General features: G+C 46.3%; 6 non-coding genes across 6 annotated transcripts; all 6 read left to right on the top strand.

Moving 5' to 3' along the window:
- The first annotated feature begins 579 nt into the window (after positions 1-579).
- Positions 580-770, top strand: LOC130303777 (U2 spliceosomal RNA). Its single transcript, XR_008853802.1, has one exon. It is a non-coding gene; the product is annotated as a U2 spliceosomal RNA (small nuclear RNA).
- Positions 771-2,864: 2,094 nt separating this feature from the next.
- On the top strand, positions 2,865-3,055 carry LOC130303780 (U2 spliceosomal RNA). The gene has a single exon (XR_008853804.1). It is a non-coding gene; the product is annotated as a U2 spliceosomal RNA (small nuclear RNA).
- Positions 3,056-5,140: 2,085 nt separating this feature from the next.
- On the top strand, positions 5,141-5,330 carry LOC130303800 (U2 spliceosomal RNA). Its single transcript, XR_008853824.1, has one exon. It is a non-coding gene; the product is annotated as a U2 spliceosomal RNA (small nuclear RNA).
- A 2,105-nt stretch (positions 5,331-7,435) lies between these two features.
- LOC130303781 (U2 spliceosomal RNA) lies at positions 7,436-7,626 on the top strand. Its single transcript, XR_008853805.1, has one exon. It is a non-coding gene; the product is annotated as a U2 spliceosomal RNA (small nuclear RNA).
- A 2,083-nt stretch (positions 7,627-9,709) lies between these two features.
- On the top strand, positions 9,710-9,900 carry LOC130303782 (U2 spliceosomal RNA). The gene has a single exon (XR_008853806.1). It is a non-coding gene; the product is annotated as a U2 spliceosomal RNA (small nuclear RNA).
- A 2,091-nt stretch (positions 9,901-11,991) lies between these two features.
- On the top strand, positions 11,992-12,182 carry LOC130303783 (U2 spliceosomal RNA). The gene has a single exon (XR_008853807.1). It is a non-coding gene; the product is annotated as a U2 spliceosomal RNA (small nuclear RNA).
- Positions 12,183-12,269: the final 87 nt, after the last annotated feature.

The raw sequence follows: 12,269 nt of genomic DNA on the forward strand, positions 1-12,269 counted from the left end.
CAACAACCCAGCTTTGTTGTGTATGTAACCATAGGGATTTGTGATGTCACCTAGAACCTTCACAGCAGCGACAGCTTTATGAGGAGCATCAGCACTGCTCTGCCTGAGCAGAACCATCACCGCCATAGGTTGTCAAATAACCCGGATTTAACCCACACAGGTAAGTCCAATGGGGTGCAGGCATGTCCTCTATGCTTACAGCTTCCCGTGGGTGTTGGTTTGATACCGTTTGGGGACAGCCAAGGAGGCATCTGCAGGCAACAAAGGTAGGTGTGTGCTTGTGTGTGTGTTTCCTATGCAGATCCTAAGCCCAGTGTCACATGCAAGTAGGAGGAGTAAGAAGGGTTCCTGGCAAATCCGGGTTATGGATTGCATTTAAAAAGGCCCCGTGGGAGTGCAATGGGCCCCTGTCTTGCTGCTTAGCAATAATGGTATGGGTTTAGGTTCTGCTGTGTGTACTGGTGGTTGACTGCCCCCCAGCCCAGAGTGTGCATGGAAAATTGTCTGGCAGCCTCCCTGACAGCAAGCAGTGATAGTGCCCATGAAGGGGACCTTGTTGGGCCCGCCCCTTTCACGGTTATCGCTTCTCGGCCTTTTGGCTAAGATCAAGTGTAGTATCTGTTCTTATCAGTTTAATATCTGATACGTCCCCTATCTGGGGACCATATATTAAATGGATTTTTGAGAACGGGGGCCGATTTCGAAGCTTGCTTCCGTCGCCCTATGCATTGACCCGATATGGCAGTATCTTCGGGTACAGTGCACCACCCCATTACAGGGTTAAAAAGAAAGATTCCTACTTTCATTGCTACCTGCTTGCTGGCTAGCCAGCTAGCCAGCCCTGTGGGCCTTGCTGCTGCAGCCAAAAAACAAAAGGTGGTGCTGCTGCTGCTGCTTCTGCTGCTTCTGCTTCTGCTTGTGTCTGGCCCCTGTTGGAGCGTCCAGGCACAGGACTTCTGCTGCTGCTGACTAAATGGCCTCCTTAATTGGATCATTTGAGTAGCCAGCACACCTGTGCAGGTAGGGCATGACATGATAGGCAGCTGCCTTGATAGCGGGTGGGTGCTGAATGTTCCTAATTGACAAAATAAGATTAATGCTTATGAAGAAATATAAAATCTCATCCCTTCCCCAATATCGCGCCACACCCCTACCCCTTAATTCCCTGGTTGAACTTGATGGACATATGTCTTTTTTCGACCGTACTAACTATGTAACTATGTAACATAACATGGGGGGGGGGGGGGGGGTCTCCTGGCTGTTCACACAGGTGTGTCATTGCTGTACATTGACCATGCATTGCTTCTGTGGTATTGCAAAGGCAAAGACAAATGCTTCCAGCCATCCATTGCACTAATGGATTGGTCATCAGCTGGCTGTCTATGTCCCGCATCAATATAGACCAAAGTACAGAGGGTTAGGCTATGCTATTGTGCACCTACCTGATGCATCAGAAGGTGCGAGGCCCTTGCTAAATTCTGTGCACAGACTTTGAGATCTATACTTTAGACTGTATCTAAACCTGCTCCAACATGGACTGACATTCTGGCCTACTTTCAGCCGATGCGACTTGTCTGTCGCTGAACAGTCGCTTTTTATGTATTCAGCACCTATGTATAATGTTGTAAAAATGCTCTAGAAGCTAAAGTCGCAGAGATGTCACACATATTTGGCCTGCAACTTTCTGTGCGACAAATTCAGACAGGAAAAATCAGTATAAATCCTTAGAAAATTATCCCCCAGTGTCTCCATCTGCTGGCGGTATTGAATAAGCATTGCTGCACTGATGGGGTATGCATTAGACGAAATAAAAGAAGAAAAAGAAGAATAATACGCCCAGAAAAGAGGCGAAAAGGAGAAAAACGTAAAAAAACGTGAAAAAAAAGTAAGAGGAAGAGAAGGGAAAAAAAGGTGGAAATGGGTTTAAAAGTGATTTCGGCGGAGAAATATATATATATATATATATATATATATATATATATATATATATACGCGCACACACACACATATATATAAACGTATTCTCCGTTGAGATATTGCAGCCGCTGCTGTGTCCAGGCCCAGGAGCCTTAGCACTGTGCTGTGATGTCACTCAATACCACTGACATCACTAGGTGTAAACAAGATCTCTCCTTTGCTGTGTATGTGACTATGGAGCTGTTTGGTGATGTCGTCTATTATGGCCTTCATAGAAGCAACAGGAGATTGTTGCATCCATCTAGAACCCTCAGAACTACAGTGCTATGATGTCACTCACTTCCACAGGCCTTGCAGAGTGTAAACAACAACAACCCAGCTTTGTTGTGTATGTAACCATAGGGATTTGTGATGTCACCTAGAACCTTCACAGCAGCGACAGCTTTATGAGGAGCATCAGCACTGCTCTGCCTGAGCAGAACCATCACCGCCATAGGTTGTCAAATAACCCGGATTTAACCCACACAGGTAAGTCCAATGGGGTGCAGGCATGTCCTCTATGCTTACAGCTTCCCGTGGGTGTTGGTTTGATACCGTTTGGGGACAGCCAAGGAGGCATCTGCAGGCAACAAAGGTAGGTGTGTGCTTGTGTGTGTGTTTCCTATGCAGATCCTAAGCCCAGTGTCACATGCAAGTAGGAGGAGTAAGAAGGGTTCCTGGCAAATCCGGGTTATGGATTGCATTTAAAAAGGCCCCGTGGGAGTGCAATGGGCCCCTGTCTTGCTGCTTAGCAATAATGGTATGGGTTTAGGTTCTGCTGTGTGTACTGGTGGTTGACTGCCCCCCAGCCCAGAGTGTGCATGGAAAATTGTCTGGCAGCCTCCCTGACAGCAAGCAGTGATAGTGCCCATGAAGGGGACCTTGTTGGGCCCGCCCCTTTCACGGTTATCGCTTCTCGGCCTTTTGGCTAAGATCAAGTGTAGTATCTGTTCTTATCAGTTTAATATCTGATACGTCCCCTATCTGGGGACCATATATTAAATGGATTTTTGAGAACGGGGGCCGATTTCGAAGCTTGCTTCCGTCGCCCTATGCATTGACCCGATATGGCAGTATCTTCGGGTACAGTGCACCACCCCCTTACAGGGTTAAAAAGAAAGATTCCTACTTTCATTGCTACCTGCTTGCTGGCTAGCCAGCTAGCCAGCCCTGTGGGCCTTGCTGCTGCAGCCAAAAAACAAAAGGTGGTGCTGCTGCTTCTGCTGCTTCTGCTTCTGCTTGTGTCTGGCCCCTGTTGGAGCGTCCAGGCACAGGACTTCTGCTGCTGCTGACTAAATGGCCTCCTTAATTGGATCATTTGAGTAGCCAGCACACCTGTGCAGGTAGGGCATGACATGATAGGCAGCTGCCTTGATAGCGGGTGGGTGCTGAATGTTCCTAATTGACAAAATAAGATTAATGCTTATGAAGAAATATAAAATCTCATCCCTTCCCCAATATCGCGCCACACCCCTACCCCTTAATTCCCTGGTTGAACTTGATGGACATATGTCTTTTTTCGACCGTACTAACTATGTAACTATGTAACATAACATGGGGGGGGGGGGGGGGGTCTCCTGGCTGTTCACACAGGTGTGTCATTGCTGTACATTGACCATGCATTGCTTCTGTGGTATTGCAAAGGCAAAGACAAATGCTTCCAGCCATCCATTGCACTAATGGATTGGTCATCAGCTGGCTGTCTATGTCCCGCATCAATATAGACCAAAGTACAGAGGGTTAGGCTATGCTATTGTGCACCTACCTGATGCATCAGAAGGTGCGAGGCCCTTGCTAAATTCTGTGCACAGACTTTGAGATCTATACTTTAGACTGTATCTAAACCTGCTCCAACATGGACTGACATTCTGGCCTACTTTCAGCCGATGCGACTTGTCTGTCGCTGAACAGTCGCTTTTTATGTATTCAGCACCTATGTATAATGTTGTAAAAATGCTCTAGAAGCTAAAGTCGCAGAAATGTCACACATATTTGGCCTGCAACTTTCTGTGCGACAAATTCAGACAGGAAAAATCAGTATAAATCCTTAGAAAATTATCCCCCAGTGTCTCCATCTGCTGGCGGTATTGAATAAGCATTGCTGCACTGATGGGGTATGCATTAGACGAAAAAAAAGAAGAAAAAGAAGAATAATACGCCCAGAAAAGAGGCGAAAAGGAGAAAAACGTAAAAAAACGTGAAAAAAAAGTAAGAGGAAGAGAAGGGAAAAAAAGGTGGAAATGGGTTTAAAAGTGATTTCGGCGGAGAAATATATATATATAATATATATATATATATATATATATATATACGCGCACACACACACATATATATAAACGTATTCTCCGTTGAGATATTGCAGCCGCTGCTGTGTCCAGGCCCAGGAGCCTTAGCACTGTGCTGTGATGTCACTCAATACCACTGACATCACTAGGTGTAAACAACATCTCTCCTTTGCTGTGTATGTGACTATGGAGCTGTTTGGTGATGTCGTCTATTATGGCCTTCATAGAAGCAACAGGAGATTGTTGCATCCATCTAGAACCCTCAGAACTACAGTGCTATGATGTCACTCACTTCCACAGGCCTTGCAGAGTGTAAACAACAACAACCCAGCTTTGTTGTGTATGTAACCATAGGGATTTGTGATGTCACCTAGAACCTTCACAGCAGCGACAGCTTTATGAGGAGCATCAGCACTGCTCTGCCTGAGCAGAACCATCACCGCCATAGGTTGTCAAATAACCCGGATTTAACCCACACAGGTAAGTCCAATGGGGTGCAGGCATGTCCTCTATGCTTACAGCTTCCCGTGGGTGTTGGTTTGATACCGTTTGGGGACAGCCAAGGAGGCATCTGCAGGCAACAAAGGTAGGTGTGTGCTTGTGTGTGTGTTTCCTATGCAGATCCTAAGCCCAGTGTCACATGCAAGTAGGAGGAGTAAGAAGGGTTCCTGGCAAATCCGGGTTATGGATTGCATTTAAAAAGGCCCCGTGGGAGTGCAATGGGCCCCTGTCTTGCTGCTTAGCAATAATGGTATGGGTTTAGGTTCTGCTGTGTGTACTGGTGGTTGACTGCCCCCCAGCCCAGAGTGTGCATGGAAAATTGTCTGGCAGCCTCCCTGACAGCAAGCAGTGATAGTGCCCATGAAGGGGACCTTGTTGGGCCCGCCCCTTTCACGGTTATCGCTTCTCGGCCTTTTGGCTAAGATCAAGTGTAGTATCTGTTCTTATCAGTTTAATATCTGATACGTCCCCTATCTGGGGACCATATATTAAATGGATTTTTGAGAACGGGGGCCGATTTCGAAGCTTGCTTCCGTCGCCCTATGCATTGACCCGATATGGCAGATCTTCGGGTACAGTGCACCACCCCCTTACAGGGTTAAAAAGAAAGATTCCTACTTTCATTGCTACCTGCTTGCTGGCTAGCCAGCTAGCCAGCCCTGTGGGCCTTGCTGCTGCAGCCAAAAAACAAAAGGTGGTGCTGCTGCTGCTGCTTCTGCTGCTTCTGCTTCTGCTTGTGTCTGGCCCCTGTTGGAGCGTCCAGGCACAGGACTTCTGCTGCTGCTGACTAAATGGCCTCCTTAATTGGATCATTTGAGTAGCCAGCACACCTGTGCAGGTAGGGCATGACATGATAGGCAGCTGCCTTGATAGCGGGTGGGTGCTGAATGTTCCTAATTGACAAAATAAGATTAATGCTTATGAAGAAATATAAAATCTCATCCCTTCCCCAATATCGCGCCACACCCCTACCCCTTAATTCCCTGGTTGAACTTGATGGACATATGTCTTTTTTCGACCGTACTAACTATGTAACTATGTAACATAACATGGGGGGGGGGGGGGGGTCTCCTGGCTGTTCACACAGGTGTGTCATTGCTGTACATTGACCATGCATTGCTTCTGTGGTATTGCAAAGGCAAAGACAAATGCTTCCAGCCATCCATTGCACTAATGGATTGGTCATCAGCTGGCTGTCTATGTCCCGCATCAATATAGACCAAAGTACAGAGGGTTAGGCTATGCTATTGTGCACCTACCTGATGCATCAGAAGGTGCGAGGCCCTTGCTAAATTCTGTGCACAGACTTTGAGATCTATACTTTAGACTGTATCTAAACCTGCTCCAACATGGACTGACATTCTGGCCTACTTTCAGCCGATGCGACTTGTCTGTCGCTGAACAGTCGCTTTTTATGTATTCAGCACCTATGTATAATGTTGTAAAAATGCTCTAGAAGCTAAAGTCGCAGAGATGTCACACATATTTGGCCTGCAACTTTCTGTGCGACAAATTCAGACAGGAAAAATCAGTATAAATCCTTAGAAAATTATCCCCCAGTGTCTCCATCTGCTGGCGGTATTGAATAAGCATTGCTGCACTGATGGGGTATGCATTAGACGAAATAAAAGAAGAAAAAGAAGAATAATACGCCCAGAAAAGAGGCGAAAAGGAGAAAAACGTAAAAAAACGTGAAAAAAAAGTAAGAGGAAGAGAAGGGAAAAAAAGGTGGAAATGGGTTTAAAAGTGATTTCGGCGGAGAAATATATATATATATATATATATATATATATATATATATATATATATATATATATATACGCGCACACACACACATATATATAAACGTATTCTCCGTTGAGATATTGCAGCCGCTGCTGTGTCCAGGCCCAGGAGCCTTAGCACTGTGCTGTGATGTCACTCAATACCACTGACATCACTAGGTGTAAACAACATCTCTCCTTTGCTGTGTATGTGACTATGGAGCTGTTTGGTGATGTCGTCTATTATGGCCTTCATAGAAGCAACAGGAGATTGTTGCATCCATCTAGAACCCTCAGAACTACAGTGCTATGATGTCACTCACTTCCACAGGCCTTGCAGAGTGTAAACAACAACAACCCAGCTTTGTTGTGTATGTAACCATAGGGATTTGTGATGTCACCTAGAACCTTCACAGCAGCGACAGCTTTATGAGGAGCATCAGCACTGCTCTGCCTGAGCAGAACCATCACCGCCATAGGTTGTCAAATAACCCGGATTTAACCCACACAGGTAAGTCCAATGGGGTGCAGGCATGTCCTCTATGCTTACAGCTTCCCGTGGGTGTTGGTTTGATACCGTTTGGGGACAGCCAAGGAGGCATCTGCAGGCAACAAAGGTAGGTGTGTGCTTGTGTGTGTGTTTCCTATGCAGATCCTAAGCCCAGTGTCACATGCAAGTAGGAGGAGTAAGAAGGGTTCCTGGCAAATCCGGGTTATGGATTGCATTTAAAAAGGCCCCGTGGGAGTGCAATGGGCCCCTGTCTTGCTGCTTAGCAATAATGGTATGGGTTTAGGTTCTGCTGTGTGTACTGGTGGTTGACTGCCCCCCAGCCCAGAGTGTGCATGGAAAATTGTCTGGCAGCCTCCCTGACAGCAAGCAGTGATAGTGCCCATGAAGGGGACCTTGTTGGGCCCGCCCCTTTCACGGTTATCGCTTCTCGGCCTTTTGGCTAAGATCAAGTGTAGTATCTGTTCTTATCAGTTTAATATCTGATACGTCCCCTATCTGGGGACCATATATTAAATGGATTTTTGAGAACGGGGGCCGATTTCGAAGCTTGCTTCCGTCGCCCTATGCATTGACCCGATATGGCAGTATCTTCGGGTACAGTGCACCACCCCCTTACAGGGTTAAAAAGAAAGATTCCTACTTTCATTGCTACCTGCTTGCTGGCTAGCCAGCTAGCCAGCCCTGTGGGCCTTGCTGCTGCAGCCAAAAAACAAAAGGTGGTGCTGCTGCTTCTGCTGCTTCTGCTTCTGCTTGTGTCTGGCCCCTGTTGGAGCGTCCAGGCACAGGACTTCTGCTGCTGCTGACTAAATGGCCTCCTTAATTGGATCATTTGAGTAGCCAGCACACCTGTGCAGGTAGGGCATGACATGATAGGCAGCTGCCTTGATAGCGGGTGGGTGCTGAATGTTCCTAATTGACAAAATAAGATTAATGCTTATGAAGAAATATAAAATCTCATCCCTTCCCCAATATCGCGCCACACCCCTACCCCTTAATTCCCTGGTTGAACTTGATGGACATATGTCTTTTTTCGACCGTACTAACTATGTAACTATGTAACATAACATGGGGGGGGGGGGGGGGTCTCCTGGCTGTTCACACAGGTGTGTCATTGCTGTACATTGACCATGCATTGCTTCTGTGGTATTGCAAAGGCAAAGACAAATGCTTCCAGCCATCCATTGCACTAATGGATTGGTCATCAGCTGGCTGTCTATGTCCCGCATCAATATAGACCAAAGTACAGAGGGTTAGGCTATGCTATTGTGCACCTACCTGATGCATCAGAAGGTGCGAGGCCCTTGCTAAATTCTGTGCACAGACTTTGAGATCTATACTTTAGACTGTATCTAAACCTGCTCCAACATGGACTGACATTCTGGCCTACTTTCAGCCGATGCGACTTGTCTGTCGCTGAACAGTCGCTTTTTATGTATTCAGCACCTATGTATAATGTTGTAAAAATGCTCTAGAAGCTAAAGTCGCAGAAATGTCACACATATTTGGCCTGCAACTTTCTGTGCGACAAATTCAGACAGGAAAAATCAGTATAAATCCTTAGAAAATTATCCCCCAGTGTCTCCATCTGCTGGCGGTATTGAATAAGCATTGCTGCACTGATGGGGTATGCATTAGACGAAAAAAAAGAAGAAAAAGAAGAATAATACGCCCAGAAAAGAGGCGAAAAGGAGAAAAACGTAAAAAAACGTGAAAAAAAAGTAAGAGGAAGAGAAGGGAAAAAAAGGTGGAAATGGGTTTAAAAGTGATTTCGGCGGAGAAATATATATATATATATATATATATATATATATATATATATACGCGCACACACACACATATATATAAACGTATTCTCCGTTGAGATATTGCAGCCGCTGCTGTGTCCAGGCCCAGGAGCCTTAGCACTGTGCTGTGATGTCACTCAATACCACTGACATCACTAGGTGTAAACAACATCTCTCCTTTGCTGTGTATGTGACTATGGAGCTGTTTGGTGATGTCGTCTATTATGGCCTTCATAGAAGCAACAGGAGATTGTTGCATCCATCTAGAACCCTCAGAACTACAGTGCTATGATGTCACTCACTTCCACAGGCCTTGCAGAGTGTAAACAACAACAACCCAGCTTTGTTGTGTATGTAACCATAGGGATTTGTGATGTCACCTAGAACCTTCACAGCAGCGACAGCTTTATGAGGAGCATCAGCACTGCTCTGCCTGAGCAGAACCATCACCGCCATAGGTTGTCAAATAACCCGGATTTAACCCACACAGGTAAGTCCAATGGGGTGCAGGCATGTCCTCTATGCTTACAGCTTCCCGTGGGTGTTGGTTTGATACCGTTTGGGGACAGCCAAGGAGGCATCTGCAGGCAACAAAGGTAGGTGTGTGCTTGTGTGTGTGTTTCCTATGCAGATCCTAAGCCCAGTGTCACATGCAAGTAGGAGGAGTAAGAAGGGTTCCTGGCAAATCCGGGTTATGGATTGCATTTAAAAAGGCCCCGTGGGAGTGCAATGGGCCCCTGTCTTGCTGCTTAGCAATAATGGTATGGGTTTAGGTTCTGCTGTGTGTACTGGTGGTTGACTGCCCCCCAGCCCAGAGTGTGCATGGAAAATTGTCTGGCAGCCTCCCTGACAGCAAGCAGTGATAGTGCCCATGAAGGGGACCTTGTTGGGCCCGCCCCTTTCACGGTTATCGCTTCTCGGCCTTTTGGCTAAGATCAAGTGTAGTATCTGTTCTTATCAGTTTAATATCTGATACGTCCCCTATCTGGGGACCATATATTAAATGGATTTTTGAGAACGGGGGCCGATTTCGAAGCTTGCTTCCGTCGCCCTATGCATTGACCCGATATGGCAGTATCTTCGGGTACAGTGCACCACCCCCTTACAGGGTTAAAAAGAAAGATTCCTACTTTCATTGCTACCTGCTTGCTGGCTAGCCAGCTAGCCAGCCCTGTGGGCCTTGCTGCTGCAGCCAAAAAACAAAAGGTGGTGCTGCTGCTGCTGCTTCTGCTGCTTCTGCTTCTGCTTGTGTCTGGCCCCTGTTGGAGCGTCCAGGCACAGGACTTCTGCTGCTGCTGACTAAATGGCCTCCTTAATTGGATCATTTGAGTAGCCAGCACACCTGTGCAGGTAGGGCATGACATGATAGGCAGCTGCCTTGATAGCGGGTGGGTGCTGAATGTTCCTAATTGACAAAATAAGATTAATGCTTATGAAGAAATATAAAATCTCATCCCTTCCCCAATATCGCGCCACACCCCTACCCCTTAATTCCCTGGTTGAACTTGATGGACATATGTCTTTTTTCGACCGTACTAACTATGTAACTATGTAACATAACATGGGGGGGGGGGGGGTCTCCTGGCTGTTCACACAGGTGTGTCATTGCTGTACATTGACCATGCATTGCTTCTGTGGTATTGCAAAGGCAAAGACAAATGCTTCCAGCCATCCATTGCACTAATGGATTGGTCATCAGCTGGCTGTCTATGTCCCGCATCAATATAGACCAAAGTACAGAGGGTTAGGCTATGCTATTGTGCACCTACCTGATGCATCAGAAGGTGCGAGGCCCTTGCTAAATTCTGTGCACAGACTTTGAGATCTATACTTTAGACTGTATCTAAACCTGCTCCAACATGGACTGACATTCTGGCCTACTTTCAGCCGATGCGACTTGTCTGTCGCTGAACAGTCGCTTTTTATGTATTCAGCACCTATGTATAATGTTGTAAAAATGCTCTAGAAGCTAAAGTCGCAGAAATGTCACACATATTTGGCCTGCAACTTTCTGTGCGACAAATTCAGACAGGAAAAATCAGTATAAATCCTTAGAAAATTATCCCCCAGTGTCTCCATCTGCTGGCGGTATTGAATAAGCATTGCTGCACTGATGGGGTATGCATTAGACGAAAAAAAAGAAGAAAAAGAAGAATAATACGCCCAGAAAAGAGGCGAAAAGGAGAAAAACGTAAAAAAACGTGAAAAAAAAGTAAGAGGAAGAGAAGGGAAAAAAAGGTGGAAATGGGTTTAAAAGTGATTTCGGCGGAGAAATATATATATATATATATATATATATATATATATATATATATATACGCGCACACACACACATATATATAAACGTATTCTCCGTTGAGATATTGCAGCCGCTGCTGTGTCCAGGCCCAGGAGCCTTAGCACTGTGCTGTGATGTCACTCAATACCACTGACATCACTAGGTGTAAACAACATCTCTCCTTTGCTGTGTATGTGACTATGGAGCTGTTTGGTGATGTCGTCTATTATGGCCTTCATAGAAGCAACAGGAGATTGTTGCATCCATCTAGAACCCTCAGAACTACAGTGCTATGATGTCACTCACTTCCACAGGCCTTGCAGAGTGTAAACAACAACAACCCAGCTTTGTTGTGTATGTAACCATAGGGATTTGTGATGTCACCTAGAACCTTCACAGCAGCGACAGCTTTATGAGGAGCATCAGCACTGCTCTGCCTGAGCAGAACCATCACCGCCATAGGTTGTCAAATAACCCGGATTTAACCCACACAGGTAAGTCCAATGGGGTGCAGGCATGTCCTCTATGCTTACAGCTTCCCGTGGGTGTTGGTTTGATACCGTTTGGGGACAGCCAAGGAGGCATCTGCAGGCAACAAAGGTAGGTGTGTGCTTGTGTGTGTGTTTCCTATGCAGATCCTAAGCCCAGTGTCACATGCAAGTAGGAGGAGTAAGAAGGGTTCCTGGCAAATCCGGGTTATGGATTGCATTTAAAAAGGCCCCGTGGGAGTGCAATGGGCCCCTGTCTTGCTGCTTAGCAATAATGGTATGGGTTTAGGTTCTGCTGTGTGTACTGGTGGTTGACTGCCCCCCAGCCCAGAGTGTGCATGGAAAATTGTCTGGCAGCCTCCCTGACAGCAAGCAGTGATAGTGCCCATGAAGGGGACCTTGTTGGGCCCGCCCCTTTCACAGTTATCGCTTCTCGGCCTTTTGGCTAAGATCAAGTGTAGTATCTGTTCTTATCAGTTTAATATCTGATACGTCCCCTATCTGGGGACCATATATTAAATGGATTTTTGAGAACGGGGGCCGATTTCGAAGCTTGCTTCCGTCGCCCTATGCATTGACCCGATATGGCAGTATCTTCGGGTACAGTGCACCACCCCCTTACAGGGTTAAAAAGAAAGATTCCTACTTTCATTGCTACCTGCTTGCTGGCTAGCCAGCTAGCCAGCCCTGTGGGCCTTGCTGC

This window comes from Hyla sarda, unplaced genomic scaffold, assembly GCF_029499605.1.
Source record: "Hyla sarda isolate aHylSar1 unplaced genomic scaffold, aHylSar1.hap1 scaffold_1241, whole genome shotgun sequence".
NCBI lineage: Eukaryota > Metazoa > Chordata > Amphibia > Anura > Hylidae > Hyla > Hyla sarda.